The sequence below is a fragment of the Dasypus novemcinctus genome, chromosome X (genome assembly GCF_030445035.2).
Source record: "Dasypus novemcinctus isolate mDasNov1 chromosome X, mDasNov1.1.hap2, whole genome shotgun sequence".
NCBI classification, from domain to species: Eukaryota; Metazoa; Chordata; class Mammalia; order Cingulata; family Dasypodidae; genus Dasypus; species Dasypus novemcinctus.
The window spans coordinates 158,690,558-158,714,939 of NC_080704.1; the positions used below are offsets into that span (position 1 = coordinate 158,690,558).

Genomic DNA, 24,382 nt, shown 5'->3' on the forward strand with positions numbered 1-24,382 from the left:
TACTGTCCTCATTCACAGACCCCCATGTTTTACTGACATAAAGTGAACATCATTCTATAGTTAAATGCAAACATCAGAGAGGAAGTATTAGGGCAGTTTGTTTTCTTTGCAAGTGCACAGTCCCTCAACCAGTGAAAAGAGGCACATAGAAGAAATAGCATCCTGTGATAATTGCTAGTATGCAAAAATCACACCTCTCAATCCTTATTTCTGGGGGTTTTAAAGAGCAGCAGCCCCATAAAACAGAGGTAAGGCAGGGATACAGGAACCCAAGAGACAGGGACTATAAAGGAGCATTCTTTTCACACAGGAAGTTCTCTATTAGGAATTTTTAAAGCTGCCCTAATTTATTATTGGATCAATTTAATTAAATTAATATAAAGCACAGTTTAAAGAAAAAAACATTAATCATATGAAGCTAATGTTTTTATTTTTTTACCTTATATTTTTTCTAACATTTTTGGACATTTATAATTTGGGCTTCTATCTTTCCTTACCATTGAAAAACAGAAAAACAAAATAAATAACTTTAAGAAACAAATGTTTGCAAGAATTTTAAAAATATGAATGATGGAATGTAGCAGTTTGATATTATTGATGAATTCCAAAAAAGAAATATTGGATTATGTTTGTAAACTGATCTTCTCCTCTGGGCATATTAGATTATATTGGATTCATAGGTTTACTTGATTAAGTAATCAGGTAAAACTCTTGTGCCAGTAGGGCATTGAGTGGTAGGGACTCACAAATAAAAGACATGGGAAGGGACAGAGTTGAGGATTTTTTATGTTGGAGTTTTGATGTTGGAGTTTGATGCTGAAGCCTTAAGCTAGAACCCTGGTAAGAGAGGAACCCTAAGCCTAGAAAGAAGCAAGCCCTGGGAAGAGAGGAACCCAGGAAGCCTGTACCCTCACAGACGTTGGCAGCCATCTTTCTCCAACACGTGAAAATAGACTTTGGTAAGGGAAGTAATTTATGCTTCATGACCTGATATCTGTAAGCTCCTACCCCAAATAAATACCCTTTATAAAAATCAATCAATTTCTGGTAGCTTGCATCAGCACCACTTTGGCTGACAAATACATGGAGCAACCATGATTGATAAAATACACCCCTGCTGTACTGGAAGGGTGATGTTTTCTGATTCAATTTGGAGAGGACACAGAAGCTGGCATGGGAGACCCTCCCAGATCTCCCTTTTGTATCTCTTTTTTTGGCTTCTTATTTGTATGATTTTTCTATAGGAAAACTATAATCACAAGTTTTAAAATAAAATGAATGTAGACTACTATTCCAGTAATGGAAGAACTTGTAGCATTGACATAAAAAGAGTGGCCACCAGAGTTTCTGAGGGGAGGGAGAGGAAAGAATAGGTGTGACATAGGCATTTTGGGAATATTGGGATTGTTCTTCATGATATTGCAGTGATGAATAAAGGCGATTTATTAGTCAGCCAAAGAGGTGCTGATACAAAACACCAGAAATCTGCTGGCTGTTATAAAGGGTATTTATTTGGGGTAGGAGCTTACAGATACCAAGCCATAAAGTATAAGTTACTTCCCTCACTAAAGCCTATTTTCACATGTTGGAGCAAGATGGCTGCTGACGTCTTCAAAAGTTCAGGCTTCCTGGGTTCCTCACTTCCTGGGGCTTGCTTTTCTTTCCTTGGTGTGCTTACTTCCTGGGCCTCCAGCTTAAGGCTTCAGCATTAAACTCCAACATCAGTACTCCAACATCAAATGGATTAGAGTGGACTTACTGATATTCTATTCATGAACTATTGTGATTAGTAGTAATTGAAGAAAATATGGCATTGATGTGGAGAAAGTGGCCATGGTTGTTGCTGGGGGTAGGGAGTGGGAGGAAGAGATGTGATGTAGGGGCATTTTGGGGGGTTGGAGTTGTCCTGGGTGGTGCTGCAGGGACGGTTATCAGACATTGTATGTCCTCCCATGGCCCACTGGGTGGACTGTGGGAGAGTGTGGGCTACGGTGTGGACCATTGACCATGAGGTGCAGCGGTGCTCAGAGATGTATTCACCAAATGCAATGAACGTCTCATGATGATGGAGGAGGTTGTTGCTATGGGGGGAGGAGTGGGGTGAGGGGGGTGGGGGGGTATATGGGGACCTCATATTTTTTTAATGTAACATTAAAAAAAAACAAAGACAAAAAAATACTCCAACATCAAAACTCCAACATTAAAAGCCCTCAACTCTGTCCTTTGCCATGCCTTTTATCTGTGAGTCCCCACCCACAAAGGGGAGGGACTCAAGAACCTACTGACACAAGAGGTTTTGTTGATTAAGTAATTGAGTAATCAATCCAATATAATTTCATATGCCCAGAGGAAAACACCAGTTTACAAGCATAATCCAATATTTCTTTTTGGAATTCATCCATAATATCAAACTGCTATAGGTGTCCTACATTTGTCATAATCTATAAAATTGTATGGTGGAAAGTGTAAACTATAATTAAGCTGAAGCCAATGGTTAGTAGCAATGCTTCAATATGGGTTCATCAATTGTAACAAATGTACCACACTAATGAAAAATGTTAATGAGGAAAATGTGAGAGGGGGAAGGGGTGGGATATATGGGAATCCCCTATATTTTCGATGTATGATTTACGTAATCTAAAGCTTCTTTTAGAATAAAGAAAAAATAAAATAAAAGGAATTTAAATGTGAGATGTGAACAATGAATAAGGAAGAGAAGGAAAATTAGGGGAAGGAGGAGAAAGCAGAGCAAGAGGATGTGATACTGGGATTGCCTCTGCTTTAGAGAAAAAACTCAACTGCAGAATTAAGGGTAATAATATTGCAAACGGACTTCTGGAGTAGATTTGCTTGCTTTTCTTTATAAGCTTATAGATTCTGTTTACAATGTCAAAGCTTTTTGAAGAATATGATACTGCTTCTAGCTTGTAAATTCCTTAAGAGCACAGGCCGTGTCTTATAGATCTTTGTATCTCGAATAACATCTAGACAATTACTAGCCATAGTGGAGGTACTCAATAAATATCTGTGGAAGGAATGACTGCAGAAGTTGAGGATTATTAAATATTTTTAAAAGGAGAAGAAAATGTAGTGTAATAAAATCCAAAACACGATTTGCCAAATATTATTTTAGTTTGATTGAGAACCTATACATTGCAAAGTAAATTTAATCTCTATTATGCCAAATCACTTCTATGTAATGTATTAACTTTTTTCATTAGTATAATACGCATTGAGTATTTTATAGCTCTTTAAAGCATTTTTTTTTGTTTTACCCAATTTTTCATTTTGAAATTTTGTTTAAAAAAACATAGGAAACTTAAAAGAACATCAGTTTTAACTACTTTGCCATATTTGTTTTAAAGAGCTGTTAAATAGTTTAAAATTTCTTTTGGAGCCACTTCAATAATACAAAGAATGACGACATTTTTTTTTTTAGAAGGCCAGACCTATTTTAGTTCATGACTTTAAAAAAACCTGAGAGGTCACCAAAAAAAAGAAAAACCTGAGAAAAGTATAATTAAAAGTTCCTTTTTGATGTTAGTCTTTTAATGAGTAGTATATATTTAGTTTGGACTTTTAAGGTAAATATGTGTTTCAGCACAGTTTCTGGCACAAAAGCATTCAATATTCTTTGAATTTTATCTAGATCATAGCCTAACGTTAGAATTAACTAGAATTAACTATGGCATTTCTTCTCTTAAAGTTGAATTTCAGGTGAAGTCATAAACATTTGAAACCATAGCACATATATCCTGGGAATTAGCCAAACATTTGAGATAGTTTCCTGTCATGCAATCATCTTTGTTCATAATGCATCCCCACTTTCTTTCAGTAACATAAAACTAAAATTTAGAAATTCTCAGTTTGTTTCAGCTGAATTTTTTTCTCTCCCTCCCTGCCCCCTAGTTGTCTGCACTCTGTGTCCATTCACTGTGTGTTCTTCTGTGTCCGCTTCTATTCTTGTCAGTGGCGTGGGGAATCTGTGTCTCTTTTGGTTGCATCATTTTGCTGCGTCAGCTCTCCGTGTGTGCGGCACCATTGGTGGGCAGGCTGTACTTTCTTTCACTCTGGGCAGCTCTCCTTATGGGGCACACTCCTTGCATGTGGGGATCCTCTATAAGGGGGACACCCCTGCGTGGCGGGGGACACCCCTGCGTGGCAGGGCACTCCTTGCGCACATCAGCACTGTGCATGGGCCAGCTCACCACACAGGTCAGGAGGCCCTGGGTTTGAACGCTGGACCTCCCATGTGGTAGGTGGATGCTCTATCAGTTGAGCCAAATCTGCTTCCCTGGTTCAGCTGAATTTTGATGCCTCAATTTTTCATGTCCAACAGGATGACTGATCATTAAGTATTTTATATATATCAATTTTAAGGAATAAAATTATTTAGCTCTTTCACAGTTTACAAGTGTTTTCACTAACATTGCCCCATTCATACTTTATCATATTCATGAATTTGGTAGTAGTACATTCCCCATTTCACAGACAAGGAAACTAAATCTCAGAGAGTTTAAGTGACTTTCCTTGGGACGTACTGCCATGAAGCAAAGGAGGATCTAGGTCTCCTAATTTCAAAGCCATTGATTTGCCCATATTACCTCATGCCTAATTACTGAATTACAAAAGGCCATATAGCAGAATCTGATAGCCTTTTAGAATTGCTTAACTGAAAATATTTGTCTCAGGTTCTGAGCCAACAGCCGAGCATGTAAGAAAACATTTCTAACAAGCTAAGGAGATAGAGAGATCTGGAAAATTTTCATCCCAAGACAATTCAAAGAATTAGAAATTTTTCAGAATTTCTTCACATATGCTAAATGCTACCTTGAGGAAGAATAAATGTAGCTATTACATTGTTTCTAGAATGGAACTAAAACTGGTAGGTGAAAAATGGTAGTAACATTAATGATTAATTTTGACATGCATGTTGTGCTGGGTACTTGATTAACATTTTATATTGATTTTTTCATTTAACAATGGAAACTATATTATTACGCCCATTTTACAGGTGAGGAAACTGAAGTTGCACAAGGGTAGGTAACTTGTCTAAGGTTATATAGCTAATCAGTGGTGGTGCAGGGATTTGAATGTGTCTTTCTCCAGAGCCTGTGAGCTCATCCTCAATGCTATACTTCTAAAGTATGCTACAGTATGCTAAAGTTCTTCAAATAGTGCCTGGATAATAGAAAGTATTATGATGATGCTCAGATCATTCATCCCTCAGGGGATTTGAGTTTGATGTTTCTTGTACCTGGAATGTTCTTATTCCTGGTCTTCACTGGCATCACACTTTCTCATCCTCAAGACCTCAGCACAAATACATTTTCAGAATTGCACCTCTGATTCCTCCTACCCAACCCAATTGAGTCTATTACAATATCTGGTTTTATTGCCTCCATGGCACTCATCACAACTTGTTAAGTGAATAAGTAAATGTACCTGATTTCTTAGGGAATATATTAGAGTATAGTTAGAAAGGAAACTGGAACCCTGCAATGCTCTTTGCCACCTCCACTGGGATCAAAGGATCAGAAACCTCTGCTTTGGGAATCTATTTTTATGCTGCTTGTTTATTCTATAATTGTTTCCCTTTTATTTCCCCTTAGTGATTAGTAAAGTTAGCTTGGAAAATATCAGCTTTCTCAGCTGTGCTAAGGGCAAGCACAGAAAGGGGTTTTTTATACCAAACTGAGCCCTAGTTGGGGGAACTAGGGACGGAGAGCATGAAAGTGACACTGGGTATCCAAGAGAGAGACCCCCTGAAGAGCAAAGAAGAGCAGAACTGCAGGCACAACCACAGCCTAATGCCACTTCTTAGAGGAACGGTTGAGCTTTGCAGATAATTGTTTTAATAAGGAATGCGGAGGGGAACAGATGTGGCTCAAGCACTTGAGCACCTGCATCCCATACAAGAGGTCCAGGGTTCGGTTCCCAGTGCCTCCTAAAAACAAACAAACAAAAAACAACAAGCAAAACAAATGAAAAAACCAAGTCAGGGGAGCCAATGTGGCTCCATGGTTGAGAACCAGCTCCCACTTACGGGGTCCTGGGTTCAATCCCTGTCCCCCGGTACCTCAAAAAAAAAAAAGAAAAAACAAAAGAAAAAAGGAATGCTAAGCTCTTACCAGTCCCATCTGTTATAGTGTAGGGCAGGAGTCCTTCAATGAAGGGAAAGTCTTTACACACTGCATGGGACACAGTAGACATCTAGTAACTAACCACATCACACTTACTACTTGCCTACTATGTGTCAAGTACCCTGTTCAGCTCTAAGCCTTATCTTCACATCAGTTTTCTAGAAGGCCAATTTACAGAGAAAACAAAGGCTCAAAGAAATTAAAGGTCTTGTCTAAGGTCTCACAGCTAGTACGTAGAATTTAAATCCAAGTCTATGCTCTTAACAGCTTCCTTATTTGATGAACAATGAGCCTTTAAGGTCCTTGCTGAATATAACATTGTATGTTAACAACAACAAAAAAAAAGACCAATCTGTCTCAAAATGAAACAGGGCACTGCAGAACAGTAATTCTCAACTGGGACGATTTTACCCCCTAGGGGACATTTGAAAATTTCTGGAAGCATTTTTATTTTATTTTATTTTATTTTTAAAGAAGCTTTAGATTACATAAATGATACAAAGAAAAAATAGGGGGATTCCCATATACTCCACCCTCTCCCCCTCCCCACTTTTCCCCATTAACAATGTCTTTGATCATTTGATTATTGTGGTACATTTGTTACAATTGATAAACAAATATCAAAGCATTGCTGCTAACCATTGTCAATAGTTAACATTATAATTTACCCTTTGCACCGCATATTTTTACAGGTTTTGACAAAATGTATAATGACCTGTATCCATCATTGCAATGCAATTCAGAGCAATTCCGATGTCCCAAAAATGCCCCATGTTACACCTATTCTTCCCTCTCCTTCCCCTCATAACCTCCAGAGACCACTGCCTTTATATCAATGTTACAAGTTCTTCCATTGTTAGAATAATAATACACTAAGTTTACATTAGTCCATAGCTGCATTCCCTCCTTATGTTTGTTCATTCCTCAATCTTGAGGATTCTGGGATGGTGATGCCCACTCTGTTTCTGATTTAGAGGGGGCTTAGATCCCATGGAGCTGATAGATGAAACTGTCTTGCTTGCACTTGTAGATAGTCTCTGTTTTGGGGGATGTGCATTGTCCACCATCATCTTTTGTTAGTTGTCCTGGGCGAGTCTGACGAACTGGGGAGTGAGTTTTGGCTGCAACTCTGCTGAGATTCAGGACTCAAACCGCATATGAACAGTCAGAAGATTTTAAGTCTCTGGTAAATATATTTCATTGTCATGACTGTGGTGGGTGGTGTAACTGACATCTAGTGGGATCAAGCCAAGGATACTGCTAAACTTCCTACAATGCATAGGACAGCTTCCCCCAACAATGAAGTATCTGTTTCAAAAAGTCAATAGTGCCAAGGTTGAAAATTAAAGGAAATTAGTTCCATTGGAAGAATATATTAGAATAAATGGAATAGCAGTTCTGAGCACAACTTTTTTTCCCCCTTAGGATGAACTAGTCCAAAAATTAAACTTAAAAATACGTACTCTGTAGTATATCCATGAGGGTCAAAATCAGTTAGTTCCTCTGAAAGTTATCATTCTCCAAATATAATAAAGGAAAATGGTGAACCACAAAACTTACCACCCATGACTTTGTCCACCAAAACATTCTTTGCTCCTTTAATTCCACATTAATTCAGCAGGGTAGTAGTCAAGGTCAAAAACCTGTCTGAGCTCATGACTCTAGGCAAGTCCTGCATCTCTCACTGCTATCCCACAGAAATGGTTTCTCCAATAGCCTCAGACACTGTGGTCCTAGTTACAAGAATAGTAGCTTCAATTTTGATTAAAATTCTCTAGCCACAGTCATATTTCCTTTTGTCTCTGTGGTGAACCCCTCTGAAATAAATGAATGCATCAGCACACACAAGAGCAAGGAGATGGGACTCTGACGATTCTAAGCTCTTCACAAAGTTTTTCCATAATTGTGAATTCAGGGCACAGTTTTGATGCTCAGAAACAAATGGTTTGCAAAAACTCATCCTAGCACTCTTTTTCCCCAAAAGGTTGACTATAACTATTGCTTTGTTAAAGTTTATGAATTACATTTCAAAGGAGAAAATAGCACTCTAATCCACTTTCTATGGATGGCAGCAAGATTAACTGTTGCCTCAAACTCATGTCCCTCCCACAATGACTAACAAAGTATTTGAAATTGTTGCCCAGGGATCCACCCGCTCATTAAAAAGACCCATGTTGCAAATGTCAATCTGGAAACCTTCTATTGGTTTCTAGAACAAATACAAATAAGCAGATTATGTCGTTTATCCCCTTTCTCTTTGTATCTGTAGCTAGATGTATGGAATAGAATTAATGAAATAGATTTCAAGGAAACGGTAGCATACAGAGATTTTGCTGTGGTGTAGAATATTTCTATAAGAAATAAAAGTACCAATAAAAACATCTGCCAGGAGCTGGGAGCAGGGAAGACTCAGGAATAAAGGCTTGATGGGTAAGGAGTTCTATTTTGGGGGGATGAAAATGTTTTGGAACTAGGTAAAGGTGATGATTACAGAACATTGAGAATGTACTAAATGCTTAAATTGCTCGCTTCAAAATGTTTAATTTTATGTTCTGCAAATTTCACCTCAATTTTTAAAATATACATATGAGACTATCGAGGTATGTGGTTTATTATGTACATTCAACTTGGTGTTCGCAGGGTTAACCTGCATATCCTTCATCACAAAATTCCTGGTGCATATTTGCATACTTAAGGTGTTGATACATAGTTTAATTTTCTCCCTCTTTTTGATAAAACAGAATTTAAACTAATAAAGTTAACCAAATTACCAAGAAATCTAATACAGGAATATTTAAAATATGTCATTGAATTTTAAATTATTGGTGAGCCTAACCACTGAGTGCAAGACGTGCCCTGAATATTTAAGTTAATTCCGGTCCTTCTAGTCGACTCAATAATGAACAGCAGTAGGTCTTTCACTCAGTGAGACCAATAGGATTTTTGTTCCTACCTTGCATCTATATTTCAGCTGAGAGAAAACAAACTCTGTAAGTGACGTTTCTATTTATTTTAGATGGCTTTCAAGTAGCATCAGGCAATTGGCTTTTTATGCAGGTGTCTTGTTTCTCCGTGTGTGTGTTATGGAGATAACCTAACCATTCTTAAATCCACATCTGCAAAACCAGGTGGGAAACTAATACCAATGCTACTCCTATCCCTGGAGTGCCTTTTTAAAAAGCCTTCCACAGAAATAAATAAATTCCACTCCTCTTCCAAAGCTAACATTTCTCAAGACAGCTAGTTCAGTCGAAAATTTCACGTACGGTTGGCTCATCCAGCCCACCCCCCATCCCCGCACACACCCCACAAATATTCCTCCCGCCCCACCCCGCCCGAAAGCCAATATATCTCCTTGGGCTGTTTGGTAGTGATAGAAATCAATTGCTTTCCCCACACGTAAAACAAACAGAGACTCAGAGAAGTAAAAAGAAGTAACTAAGCGGGCCAGCGCTAAAGTCCTGCGGAGAAAAAGGCAGACAGCGCGCGCGTGCACTCACTCACGCGCGCGCGCGCAGCCAATCTATAAAGCCTGATGCCTTCCCTCAGGCTGGTTTTTCTCCGGCCTTTTTTCCACGGGGTTTCACGTGTTGGGGGAAGGGGCCAGCGGCAAAGTTCTCGGCTCTTTCTTTTTCCCCCCAGCAACTCCTTCAATGAGCTCCCGACTTCCTCTCCCCTCCACCTCCCCTCATTTCCAGAAATGGCCCCATACATTTCCCCCAACTAAACCCTCCAGCACCAAAATGTGATTGTCGCCACCTTCGAGTTAGTTCCTTGGAATAATTGGTCTTGCTACCAAGTGTTAACCACTTGACTCAAGTCCGCAGGAAGGACATTTCACACACAAAAACGACAATTATTAGATGGTATTTAATTTTTAAGAAACCATCGAGAGAGATCAGGCCATTTTCTTTTCCACTGGACCCCTTTCTTTTCTTTTCCGTAGGCAACTCTTGCCTGCGAGGACTGTCTCCAAGTCCCCGGAGCCTCGCCGTTCTAAGGCAAGCAAGGAGTCCCCAGATAACTATTTAGTATAAACAAACTGTACGGCTTTAATGGAATTACCTCAGCCTGCTAGTAAATAATTTATAGTAGGCAGTAAATAAAATATGGCTCTATGTCTTTAAAAGAGTTGTCAAGTGGAAAACACCCACCAGAGGGACGTAAACCCCGAAGATTGCCACGCTTAAAGACGCCGGTTGGGATCGAGAGCCGGGTGGAAAGACAACATGTTTTTACACCCGGAAGGAAGGCGTAGGTGCTGCCAGAGCCAGAGCGGGCAGCTCTTGGGAAAGGCTCCTGTGTGGAGAAGGGGAGAGACAGGACGTCTTTCTCACTTAGCAGAAGGGCAAATGATTAACATGCAGAGAGAGGGCAGTTGCACTTTCATAATAATACCTTCCATTTGAAAGCCTAGACGCTTTCATTACACGTAATCCTTAGCACCACTCTTGCAGAAAGGCCAGACCAGCGCTGTGATTCCCATTTTGCGCGTGCTTTCAAATAAAAATAATAAATAAATAAATAAATAAATAAATAAATAAATAAATAAATAAATGAAAGCTTCTGAGACGTAGGGACAGTCACTGTGTATGCCTGCTGGGGAGTAAGTGGGACGCAGGTCCAGGTCCTTTGCAACCCCGGCCGCGCAGTAGCTCTTCCCCGCTGCGCCGCCGCCAAGGAGCATCTAGTGCCCCCCTCCTTCACCCAGCCAAGCACACTTGCCGGGTTTAACAACACGTCGGCATCTCTTCTGTTTTCGGTGACCTGAGGGCCCTCTAAATAAATTTTCTGCCCCACTCTTCCCCTCTTCACCCCCGGGGAAGGCGCATCACGAGTCCGGAGAGAAGGACAGATTTATGAGCGGCTCCTCAAGGTTACCCCCAAGACAACCTTGACCATGAAACCAGAGTCTTGAACACTTGACCTAAATTTCCAAGGGCATCTGTTTCCGTCTGTAATTGTCACCAGGCTTCATTTGATATTCGATCCTCTGTCACTAATGGTATTAACAGGAGCTGAGGGCCAACCTTCCAACGAGGGACTGTTGCATTTGATTTTATTTCCAAACGAAAGTAAATCAGTTTCTATAAACCCGAAGCAACCTCCTCCCCGAGTACAATAAAACTGTTGTCGCAATCTATAAATCTCTGGTTTGGGGCAATGAAAATTAGATAACTGCCCTCGCTCCCTTTCTGTCTCTCCTTTCTCCGTCCCCGTTAAGACAAAGCCACTATTCAAAGAACGGGGCGTCTTGTTAACCATTTCTGAAGTCCCTCGCTGTACCGGGCGCCTTTCAGACATGCACCTCTCAGTCATTGGAGAAAACCAGACGTTTAATTACGGTGACTTTTGTTCGATCATTACGGATAATAAAGGCGACCTTTTCGCTAGATACAATTATAACGCAAGCTGCTCCAACACCTGCACGAATCACATTTGCCTCCAGCGTGGTTTCTCTCTCCTCCTCTAAACTGCCTTTGAATTTCTCCTTCTCTTCTGACCAGATTTAATATGTTGCAAGAGATAGATTTCACGGAAATGCGTTGTCCCTTCTGTAGCTACATCTGCTCCGACCTATTAAGAAAAGTAAGGCATTTTGATACTAATTGCAAAAAAATTGTGATGTGTTCACCGAGTAATTGATTTAATGAAGTTCATATGAAACTCCTGAGATTGGCCAAGTGAAAGGCCCCCTGGCGCGTCTATTGTGGAGGGAAAGGAAGGTTGGTTTTTCGTTTTCTTTCTTTCTTAAAAAAAAAAAATAGAGGTGGGGTGGTGAGTATGGGGGTGAGAAGGGGGGTTGACACAGATGTTACCTCCGAAGCCGGCGCGGTGGGGGAAAGGAGCCGCGGGGATCGCGCCTCCCGCCCGCCCTCCCGCCTGCAGCCGCCCGCCCAGCCAAACCCAGCGCTGGCCGCCCGCGCCCACCGAGTCGCCAAGGTTGCTTAGCGCGCTGCCGCCAGACCCCTTCCCCTGTTCTCCCGCTCCCCGAAGTGCTTGACGCCCGCCTTTAAATCCCTTTCTCCGGCCCAAAGGCCAGAGGCCGGGAGGCTCTACGCTGCGCCCTGTACCCCAAGCCTTAGTGAGGGCCCCGGAGAAAGATGGAGTGGCTACCACCACGCCCGCAGCCCCAAGTGCCGGCCAGGATTTGCGGGATGCCGGGTGCGGGTACCGGGGCCCGACCCAAAGGCAAAAATAAATCCGGCAATGAAGCCGCCTTCCGGGCTCACGCGAGTTTTCTCTCTCCACCTTGATGAGCAGCAAAATAGGCGAATTGAGGGACCGGGGCGTAAAGAGTGTGGATAGGGAATAAGAATGTTCTGAACACCTACTGTGAGCCAGACCCCATATTCCCTGTCTCCGAGCCAAGAGTGGGAGGTAATATTGCTCCGGGTTAACAGATGCAGAAACTGAGGTTGGAAGGACCCTTGGCAACAACTTTCCAACAACGCCCTGGCCACCCTGCACCATCCGCCAAACCCAGTTTTTCAGGGAGGAGGAGCCTTACACCAATTTGCACCCCAGCCCTCCAAATATTCCCCCGGGTAACTTAGCCTGGAGTTGGGGGTGGGGTGGAGAAGGGGCCGTAGGGCCCGGGGCAGAACCGGCCACAGGGCCCTGCCTAAATCTCCGGCTCGAGTTTAGAGTTTTTGTTTCGTTTTCTTTTAAAGAAAGAAGAGCTCATTTGGACAATCACAGCCCGCGCTGCGCTTGCGGCTGACTGCAAGTTCCTCGGAGTTGCCCTGCAGATGAACTTTCCTGGAGTTGCTTCCTCCGGGGTTCCCAGGGGCGGCTAATCTGGGTCGCAAAGCGCCAGTAGGCCGCAGCGGGGCGGAGGGGAGGTGCGGACTGTCCGGCTGTCAGGCGCCACTAGAACTCGCGGGCCGGGTCGGGGAGGCGACGAGTGGCCCTCGTACCCCCTCCGCCCACTTTGGAGAGCTGGCGCCTAGCGTTGGAAAGACCGCCCGCAGCGCTCAGACCGGTTCTCGCCCTCCGGTGAGACGAAGGGTTTAAAACCCAGGCGAATACAAATGACCATCGCTGGGGGTCCGAACTCGGCCACCTTTTCTCCTGAGAAGCACGCCCAGGCGAGAAAGAAGGCGAAGCAGTCAGCCTCTCCCCTTCCCCTTCAAGCATTTCGGAATGGGCAGTACTCCATGCCCGGCCCCGAGAGTCCAAAAAGTGAGTGGGGCCCTCCTGGGCCGGGTCACAAGGAATGCCACCTTTATCACCGAGCAGAGCTGGGCACCAAGTGCCCAGTCTGCTCCTCCCGGGGAAGCGCCGCTCACCACGTTTCTGTTCGGGACCCCCGGCGCAGGCCTGCCCTTGCCGCTGCCCACGGGGGGGCAGCATTCGTTGTTCAGACCGAAGCGCCTCTCCTTTTGCCTTGGTGGGGCCCTTTGCCCCGTTTTTCCGAACGTGTAAGGACGGGCAGCTTGCCACCTTGCCCCGGCACGGAGGAACCCGGCTAGCCATCCCTGTCCCAGACTCAGCGTTTCTGGAACCCGAGAGACCTCGTGGACGCCTGGAGCCCCCTTCCCCCACCCCTGGGCCTCGGAGTAGGTGAACCGGGAGCAAGTTTCTCAGGCTCGTGGGTCACAAGTACGCTTTCTTCCGCCGCGAACTCCAGCCGGCCCCGCCTCTTCAGCACAAATGGCATCCCGGAGCGCCGGCGCCGCAAGGGTCCCCGGAATTGTTAAGGGAGGCTCTAGTTGGTAAGGAAAAGTTAGGATTTCAGCGGCGTGGCCCGCCGGGATTATGGGTGACCGCCCTCCCCCCCCCCCCAAAAAAAAGGGGGCACTAGCAGCTGATAAGCGAGGGCGAAGGGCAGGGAGGCTTTGTGAACATTTTCCACTTTCCTGGGGCCAGGGGAAGATTGACAGGGGCCTTGGACAGTACGAGGGTCGCAGTATCCCGCTTAGTTTGAAGTTGAGGCCTGCGCGCCCCGGCATCCTCCCCCTCTGGGGCACCGTCAACCCCATGATACAGCTGCACCCGCGGGGGGATCGTTCTCCCGACCATCCGCTCCCCCCGCCGCAGCGCCCCCTACGGCCAGGAGATGGGACGCGACGGGCTCCACCCGGCGGGGCGTGGGCATCTGGGGGCGAGAAGCTTGATGCTCAGCGCGCCCGCGCCTCCTGAGAAGCGGTCACCCACGGGGGCTTGGCATCTGAAAGTGTGATTTGGGGAGCTGGGAGTGGAGATTTACGATCCTGGAGGACAGAGCGTGAAAGGGGTATCATCATCAGTTTTGACTGAAAGAAAGAAAACATATCTTTAACAAAAAGAAGGGCCCTTGCCATTCACCCGCGTTGTTAGGACAACGTGAACTATCCTTGAAATGATTAGTTCCACTTCAAAGGAATTTACATTCAACAGTGAAAACTCAGCCCCTTTTAATTTATTCGAAAAGTCCTCGCACTACGGAGAGTCCTATGTTCGGCCCTTCTATTTATTTTTCTGAATTCACAGTGCACTTGTATGAAATCACCAGAGAGAGCCGCACAACGCAGTCATTTTGCGGGACCAGTCCTGGGTTCTGGGGACCCACAATCACAGGTAGACAGGGCGGGGGCAAATGCTGCTGCGGTTGAGCTTCGAGACCACGCAGGAGTCCGTCAGGCGGGAGGGACGGGGTGGGAAGTGAGGGTAGTAGTTCTGGGGTGGGGGGCCGGACAGGCAACCGAGAAAACCTGACCCAAGTCCAACCCAAGAGCAGGAACCGAGGGCCTGAGCGCCCCGCGCTTCCTTACAACGCCTGGCACGCTTAACATTGCTCGTGAAGAATGCGGACCTTGAGTTCCCCAACGATACCCCAGGAACATCTGTTAAAACCTGGCACAACTCCGCCGGGCCCTATTCAAGCCGGTCTCCACAAATTGAGACGACAAACCCCATCCCTCGGTAGGCTGGGACGTTTGCTCGGGCACACACGCCCAGGGCTCACACCTCGGCGCCCCACTCCACCCCGGGGATCTGCACTTGCTGCAGCCACCTCCAGAAAACCTCTAACCAAGGAACAAAAGAAAGTACAAAGTTTACGAGCAGCTCGTCCTCCGGGGGGTGCTGCCGCTCTAACCTTCCCCAGTGCGCCTCTGGGCGGTGGCTGGGATAAAGTCCCAGCCCCTCCGGAAACTGAGCAGCAGCCACCTCCGCTCAGTTTCCCCTCCCCCATGCACCCCCGCTTCCCGCTCCAAATTACTACTCATTTCTGCAAGCTGTTTTTTGGGGATTTTTTTCTCACTAAGACCGAAGATGCTGACCTTTCTCCAGATGATCCGTTCCAACTTCTAATAAATAGGAAGGACAATCTGTCTTAAACATGCGTTCTCAACTTTGCTCACCGTTTTCTAACACATCTGGATTCCCGCCCCCAAACCGGCCCATGCCTTGAATTATTGTCAACATGAATTCTAGTGCCTTCTAACCTTCTAACCAGGTTTTTGGGCCTGGTTCACCAAGTTTGGAAGCCGTGATGGCAGGCTGTGTGGCTAGGAATTAAAGGTGGCCCCCATTTGCTACCTAGTACCTTACATTACACACCAGTAGCAAAGATGTGAGTTGGAAGGCCTTAATTTTCTTGTCGTTGTCCAAGATCTTTCGGGTTTGAATGAAAACTCGGGTTTTGTTCACCATTCTGGAGCTACTCTCACGTTCCTCCTTCCTCCTGGACTCTCCTGGATTTATTTCACCTCTTTGGTCTATGGTTTCCTCTCTTTCTTCTCCTGCCTGACCCTGAAAGCTTATCCTGAGGAGGCATCCTCTGCCCCCTCACTCTCCCTGCAAAGCTCTCTGGGCCAGTTTCTGCCCTCTCACTTCCCCACCCTTCTTGGGAATTCAAACTACAAAAGAGCCAGACCCCCAAACAAAGCTGCGGATGTGCCTATTCCTCCAGTTGGCTTAAGAAAATATGGAGAGAAGCATGAGATTTCAGTCTCCACACCCTGCTAGATCTATGCTTTAGCCCTAACACAGAACTCGGGTTGGCATTTGTTCCTCAGCGTTATCTACACTTCTCTGCAGGTAGCAAACATATTTCAGTGTCAGTGCCAAGGTCCATCTCCGTGGGGTTGTATGTAGCCTTGGAGGTGCCTTATCTTGATTTCAAACAGTGAAAAAAAGGAAGGAAGGGAGGGAGGGAGAGAGGGAAGGAGGGAGGGAGATGGGGAGTGAGAAAGGAGAGGCCCAGGTGGAAAGCAGTGCTGGGGTGCGGGGGGGGGGGGGGGGGGGGTGTGCTCCAACTAAAAAGGCTTGAGAATGAGATTCCTGGCTCCCAAGGCCAGGATGGTGGGGAGAGGGCAGGAAGAGGCATGTGAGAAAAGTGACACATTCTAAAGCACACCCTAGGAGAGCCCAGTATCAGGGAATAACTCAAAATGCATTTCTAATTACTTTTCATGCTCCCAGGAAAAAAGGGCTCCTTTCAAGTTTTATTTTAAAAGTGTATTATTTGTACTGAGTTATAGTCCACATTTGAAAGCACTGTTTATACTTTTTTAACTTTTTGTGCTGGGTGAGGGAGTGGTAAATGCTAGAAATATTGTACTTCGGCAAAATCTGTAGAAAATCAAAAGTTGGAAACTTCTTTAATAATAGTTTTCTCGTAATAATTACTGATGAGGAAGATCAAAACACTATGACTTGATTAGCCATGAAATTTACAGATTCTTTATAAGAAATAAAGAAACTCTTATTTATGCCTTCTTTCTGTTTAATGTCTCTGTCAGGTATGTTACCCTCCAAACGTGCAAATGTGTATTCTATGGATATGACTGCAGATCAGACATACAGTCAGCAGAGGGCATACTCGTTACTGTCAAACCCTATTTCCAGATTTGGAGGTGACAATGGTGGTTAGGGCAGGAATGGTGGACCTACCATTGAAATGGATGTTCACCTGGAGATCTATAAAGTGAGAGTCAATGTTTATTTCTGGAAAGTAAACACAAAAAGAGCAAGAGAGAACACATTGGTATATTTTACACCCATGGTATGTTTCACATCCAAAAAGTAAAAGTATCTCAGTACTGGACAAACAGGCCTTTAAGTTTTTTATTTGACCCCGTGTGAGGTTGAGGTCAACGTATTCACTATGTGAAGACCTGCTATCCATGATACTTTCTGGAATACTCAGCCCTTCTCAAAAGTAGGAGGCAGCCGGGAATGCTGTAAAGATCATTGGACACGACATTAAAAGCCTTTGTTTCTCACCTTCCAATGAGGTCTTAGTCAAGTTACTTCTCCTCTCTGAATTTCAATCTTTATCTGTAATAGAAAGAAGTTGAAATATCTTTAAAGTAAAGGAATTGAAATGGACCTAGATAATTTCTAATGTCCCTTCTTGTTCAAACAATGAGTGACACTGGGAACAAAAAGTAAACTGAGCCCACGTAGACTTTATCCTCATGTTCTAGAATCCTCAATCCATGGTTTCTAAAAGAATAGCATGCAGGCAGACTTAAAGATAGCAAGCAATACTGACACTTTGTGATGTTAATTTTTGCGTTATCAAGCCTGAGACTTCTTCTGAGAACAACACTTGATCTTAGAAATGATAGAAACGAAGATGCTCTCAAGCTGGTCCCTGGGAGCAAGTAAGTTGTAAGGAGCAATGCATGGGGAGAAAAAAAGCGAGCCCTGGGGTGACTGAGGTCCCTAAAGATAGAGCAGCCCCATTAACGTTCTCCTAGGTTAAGTCTGGAGACCTTTGGGAGGCCCCAGATTCAGGAATGACACTGTCAATTCTGTTGACAGACTTTGTCTTCCTCAGGCCTTTTCAACTTACACGGAAGTGTTTGTTTTCCTCTGATGAGCAATTTTTACACTGGTTTGAACATCTGAAGCAGTTGCTTGAATTGGGTTTTCTTGTTTCTGTCTAGAGTGGATAGTAGACTTAGTAGACCACAAAGAGTAGAGCCACCAGTGATTTTGTTATCCCACTCTTCGATGGGCATAAAACTTCTTAAAACTATCACATTCTTAAACCACTTCTCTTCCTTTCCAAAACTAAGCAGTTGGCTCCCTCTTCCAGGTATATTTTTGAACCAAGAAACTCAATCTCTAAGATAAATATTTGGATATCATGGTGAATTGTTGATGACAAGGCCATGAGCAGCTGTGGATGCTGTGATTGCTCACTGACTGAGTGGCTTAGGACATGTTGTGAATAGACAAAATCATGAAGTACCTGAAGGCCCAAAATCCGATGTGTTCTTGGAACCTGCCTCCCTCTACCTCTGCAACTTCACTTCCCAGCTTCCTGTGGCCAAGCTGTGAGCGCATAGGTTGTGAAGCTGCAGATAGATTAGCCTCACAATCAGGAGGGTTAGGTGTTTGGGAACAAGTGCTATCATTCACCTTAGGCCTGCACAGTCCAGCATGGTGGCCACTAGCCACATGTGGCTGTTGAGTACTTGGAACATGGCTAGTCCAAATTGAGGTGTGTTGTAAGTGTCGAATGCATACCAGATTTTGAAGACTTCATACAAAAAAAGAACGCTGAATATGACATTAATATTTTTTATTTTGGCTACAAGTGGAAATGATGGCATTTTGAATATATTGGGTTAAATAAAACATATTATCAAAATTAATTTCAGCTGTTTTTTTTTCATTTTGTAAAATGGAGCTAGTAGAAAAAATTAAATTACATATGTAGTTCAAATTCGTGGCCCAAATTACATTTTTATTGGGAAGAACTGCCTTAAAAAGTTGATAAGGAACTTCTGAAACACCTACTAGACCCAGCACTAGACAGGTGCTTTTTTCATCTGTAGAGTCAGGCACAGTTCCTGACATACAGCTGGTAGGTGTTTACTTGTGAATGAATGAATGAATGAATGAATGCCTCCTTCCAACTCTCCAACCCTAGGATACACTACCTTTGGAAGAGACAGCTAGTATGAAATGACCGCTGCTTCTGAGCAAGCTTGGAGCTTTCCCCGAGCTACTCAGCCCTGCCATTACATGACTGAATGGAAAGAGCTTGGGAAACCACAGTAAGCCTTAGTTCAAGATTCAGCCTCTCCCTCTTACATTTATATAGATAGTATCTAGGTCTATATCTGTAGCCATATCCCTATCACTCTTTCTATCTTCAAATTTCTCTTGCTCTTCAGATTTTAAAATGCTATTGCCTTCCCACTACAAGTTACGGCTTAAAATGTTAGGGTTCCCATTTGGAATGATGGAAATCTTTATGTAATCAATGGTGGTAATGAGAGCACAATATTGTGAATGCAATTAATAGCACTGGAAAATATATCTGAGTATGATTAAAAGAGAAAATGTTAGATTGTATATATGATAACAGAATAAAAAAAATTTTAGGAAAAGCTATTGAACCTGAACAAAAATAATGAGTTAGAGCATGGCAGTGATTGCCTGTAAAGCATATACTTTTTGCTTCCTAGAAATAAACACTTTTCGCAGGGAGGGTTGGTTGTTTTAAAATAGCATGCAGGGGAACAGATGTAACTCAAGTGGTTGAGTGCCTGCTTCCCACGTATAAGGTCCTGGGTTTGATCCCAGGTACCTCCTAAAAAAAATAGCATGCAGTTTTTAATGTAAAGATAACCGTTGACAAATTGAGGATTATTTTTCAGTTTTACTAAGATGAAATGTCAAGTCCCTTTAGATTACCACAGGTGTTGCCATTCCTTTTTCTGTATCTTTTATGGTATCTTTCTCACCTGTTTTTCTGCCTCTTGCACATCCATATTTTCTTGATAGCACCCTCCTAACTTCAAAACAAAGCAAAACAAAACAAAAAACACTTATCATCTGGGATATTTTGGGGGAGCATCTTATACTGGAAAAGTGTTTCAAACATAACCTTTCTTCCTAACATTCTTGGTGAATTGTTTTTACCTAATAATTTTACCTAGTCTTACAGCCTTTCATATTTCAGTTCTTTCCTTGTTATCATTCATTTAAAAGGCTTTTTCCAAAGATTGTTGATTTCACCTGGGCAGTACAAATACTTCTGTTTTCTTTCAGGCATGTCTCCTTTTAATTCTGTGTTTTTCCAGAGTCCTTAACTTTGGGCTTAGGCAGACTGCAGCCAGCATCTGCACCTCCTAAAATTCCCCAGCATTTGCATGATGCAGCTCTGGTGCTGGGTAATCATGACACCCATGGTCCCTGCCTGTCTCCCTGCATGTCTCTTGCACACAAGCGTAGAGCTCCCACTGGCTTCTAGTCAGAGCGCTGTGTGAAAAAGAGAGTCCTTTGAGTTGAGGGTAGGGGCCTTGGCAGGGAAGCTCTCTTTTCAGTGATCACAACACACCTCATTAAGCATTCTTTTCTGCCCCATTTTCTCCAGAGAGGAGGCTTGGGGTCTGTCTTGTTGGAGGGCTGCTGAGAGTGGTACAGCTTCCGTCTGGACCTACATGATTCTACTAGACAACTCAACCCAATGATGTGTTTGTCCCCAGTTGACTAACTCCCTGTCATCTGAGATTGAATAAGTTTAAAGAAGCTCAAGCCTGAAGTTTAGTGATTGGACTGACCCTCGCTAACCGAGTTGCTCCTGTTATCAGCAATTGTGAATGCTTCTGGCCACTAGGTTGTCTCCTTCTCTCTCCCTTTCCATGTAACCTTCCTGGTTAGGGGAAATAGACGGACAGTGTAATCCCTTTTCCCATCTGACCTCAGGAAAGGGCCTGTTGGTCATTGAAGAGCTAAAAAGGGATCAGTTATTTCTAGGAAATATGAAAGGAATGTGTGTGTGTGCCTGTGTGTGTTGGAGGGGAGCAGGGAGGAGGCAATGTAAATCAATCTAAAAATTTCTAGCCCCATATTTTAATTTAAATATTGGAAAGGGAAAATCTGAAGAACTAGTTAGCCTATTGCCAACTTTGTCTTCCTCCTGGAGTCCTAGAGCCAAGGCAAAGATGCCTACTGTGGGCCCAACTCTGTGCCTGGGAAAGGGACTTAGAGGACAAAATATTTGCCCTCAGATGATGGCCCATTTTTCTTTGACTCTTTCAGACCTGAAATAGTAGTCTACACTAGTAGCCTCTACTTCCTTCCTTCAACCCATGTCTCAGGTTCGATTATGCGGGAAGCAGATTCTGAGAGGGAGCTAGAATGCAGAATATTTATTAAGTAATTCCCTTGGGGTCAACATCTGTGAAAGGAAAGCAAAGGAAGCAGGATAGGGCATAGAGAGAAGCTGAGTTGTGATGAAGGCCCAGTGATTGCTCACCTGATCTCACAGAGTTCTTCAGAGAGAGATGGTTCTTTGACCATCAGAGTTGTCTTGTGTTAGGCTGAGATGGCTAGGCCTTTATACTACCCTGAAAGGGGGTGTGACCTTAGGTGAGGTGACTCTCTGAAGCTGAGGCAATCTCTGAAGGGGATGGTTGCTGAAGACCATGTGCAGATAGCACTCCCAAAAACTGGGTAACAAATATTTCATTGAAGAGAGATTTAGGTGGTACATCACAGTGGCTACCAAACCCACTGTAAGTTGGCTTTGCAGATGCCAACTAAATCCTTCATGCAAAGGTTACCAATGAAGTATTAATCAGAAAGTTTGACAGCTTCATCTTGATCCCCTGTGTGAATTTTCTGAGCATTTGGCACTGTTGATAACCTTCTCTGGCTTCAAAACCTCCCATGACTTCTGCTATAGTTCACTTTTACCTTTCCAATGACTCAAAGCCATCATGCCATCTTCTTCCTCCTTGAACCATTCAATTATAGTTGCCATATCCCTCCCCTCCCTCCCAGTTCTATTGTATCCCCCATCTCTTTTCTCTCCATGTTCTTTCTCTCTCTCTCTGGATGCTCTATCTCATCTACCTTCAAATACCTTCAAGTGATCAGATGATTCCTGAAGCTACACCTCTTCTGAGCTCCATTTGTACTTTCAGCTGCCCACTAGATATCCATAGCATAAATGTCCTGTTGTCACCTCAAATCCAATCTGTCCTGAAGTGAGTTCTCTACCTTACTTCTCCTATCATTGTCCTTCAAACTTACCCTCCCTACTGTGTAACCTTCTTAGTAAATCACACCATCTAGTGGCTCAAATCAGAAACTTGGGAGTCATCTTTGACTTATTACTTCCCTTCACAGTCTACATCCAAAATGTAGTAGTTATCTATTGCTATGTAACACATTAACCCAAAACTTAGTAACCTAACACAATAAATATTTATTATCTCACTCAGTTTCTGTGGGCCAGGAATCTGAGAGTAGACAAGCTGGATGGTTCTAGTTCAGAGTCTCTCAGGAGGTTGCAGTCAAAATGTTGGCTAAGCTTGATTTGGAGCTGCAATGTTTTCATCCAAAATTGCTCACTTACATGACTGTTGGCAGAAGACCTCAGTTCCTCACTGGCTGTTGGCAAGAGGTCTTACTTCTTCACTAAACGGGCCTTTCCATAGGGCTGTTTGAGTGTCCTCATGACGTGGCAGCTGGCTTTCCCCAGAATGAGTGATTCAAGAGAGACCACATGCCTTTTATTGCCTAGTCTCAGAAATTATACACCATCACTTCAACCATAGTGAGTCACTAAGCATAACCCACACTTAAGGGAAATGAATTAAGATCCACCTCTTGAAGGGAGGAGTATTAAATAATTTGTGAACATATTTTAAAACCATAACACAAGCCTTCCAAACATCTTTTATATTCACCCTGCTTCCCATCATTCCTAGACAACTACACTGACTTTTTAAATGGTTTCCTTGCTTTTGATGTTTCTAAAACCCAAATCTAATCATGCAAGTATCAGTGACTCCCTGGAAACTGCAGAATAAAATACCACATTCCATAGCATGACATTCTATGTCATAGCGCTCCACAATTTTGCCAGAGCCATGTTTCAATTTAATTTAGATTTTAACCTTATTTCCTCCTTCCAAACAATCCTTGTCCTTTCATGCCTCCATGCCTTTGATCATGTCATTCTCTCTGCCTGAATGTTCTGTTGTAGATTGCTCCCAATATTTCACCTTCCCATATTCATGCCCTTTGCCATGTGACTTTGTAGTTCCACTAGAGGCTAAATATACATCTTAAGCCCTTGATTTTCAGCCTGGCCATGTGACTCACTTTGGCCAATAAGATGTTAGCAGATGTAATACAAGCGGGGACTTGAATATGCTTGAGTAGTTGGGCTTGCTCTCTTGCTCTTCTGCCATGTTCATGAAAACAGCTTCATTTGAGCAGCTGCTCCCCATTCAACCTGGGCTCAAGAATGACTACACATAGAGCAGACTTGAACCCAAGCTGAGGATTAGAGCCAAGCCCAGCAGAGCCTTGCCTGGGTTAGTTGATCCTCAGCCAACCTGCAGTTGTATGAGTAAGAAGAAATGATTTTTATTTAACGCCACTTAGCTTTGGGGTGATTTGTTAAATAGAACTATTGTGGCAATAGTTGACTAATATGCTCTACTTCCCCACTTTCTTTTCTCACCAAAACTCTAGTCATCCTTCAAACCTCAGCTCAGATAAGACCTCTTCTATGAAGCCCTCCCAAATATATATTTTTCTTTAAGGAGGCACGGGGAAATGAACCCAGGACCCAGTACACAGGGAAGCAGGTGCTCAACCACTGAGCTATAATTGTTCCCTTTCCCACATCTTTACAGTGAAATTTAATTGCTCTCTCTTCTGATATCTCATAGAACTGTTTAATGTACATTTTATTACACTAACACTTTTTTTTTTTTGCTTTGTACTTTAAATTTCCTAATGGATTTGCAAGCTCATTGAAAGCAGGGCTCAGATTATTTTTTTCATGTGATCCCCTCGGTGTTGGGCACCTGGTAGGAGCCTAATAAATTTTAGGTAATTGACTGCTAGATTGGGGGCTATAAACCATAAGCATCAGGAGCTTTCTGAGAGTCAGTCATAATGGACTGGCATACTTCAGCATTAATAAAAAGTTTGTGGCCTAGTAGGTTCTCAACATAGGTTTTATATTAGTCATGAGTCACTAGTTGCAAGGAACAGACATTCACCCAATCTAGTTCACATAAAGGAGGGCTTAATGAAAATAAATGACACAGGATTCTCACAGAACCCAAGGGCAGTGAATAAAGTAAGTCCGGTCTCCTAGAAGATGGAGAGCCATCAGGAATTGGCACCACATGGGGTCACAGTCTTTCTCCATGGCATCTCTGATCCATTCCTCTTCCTCATTGAAAACGTGCATTCTCAATTCACTCAACTCCTTGAACATAGAGCGTGATGACCATCTTCAAGTGGCTGTTTCCCATGAT

The 24,382-nt window shown here is 43.4% G+C and overlaps 1 pseudogene; it reads left to right on the plus strand.

Annotated features, from left to right (window-relative positions):
- LOC101417177 (EF-hand domain-containing family member C2-like) overlaps nt 1-12,943 on the plus strand; it is a 73,976-nt pseudogene extending 61,033 nt beyond the window's left edge.
- Nucleotides 12,944-24,382: the final 11,439 nt, after the last annotated feature.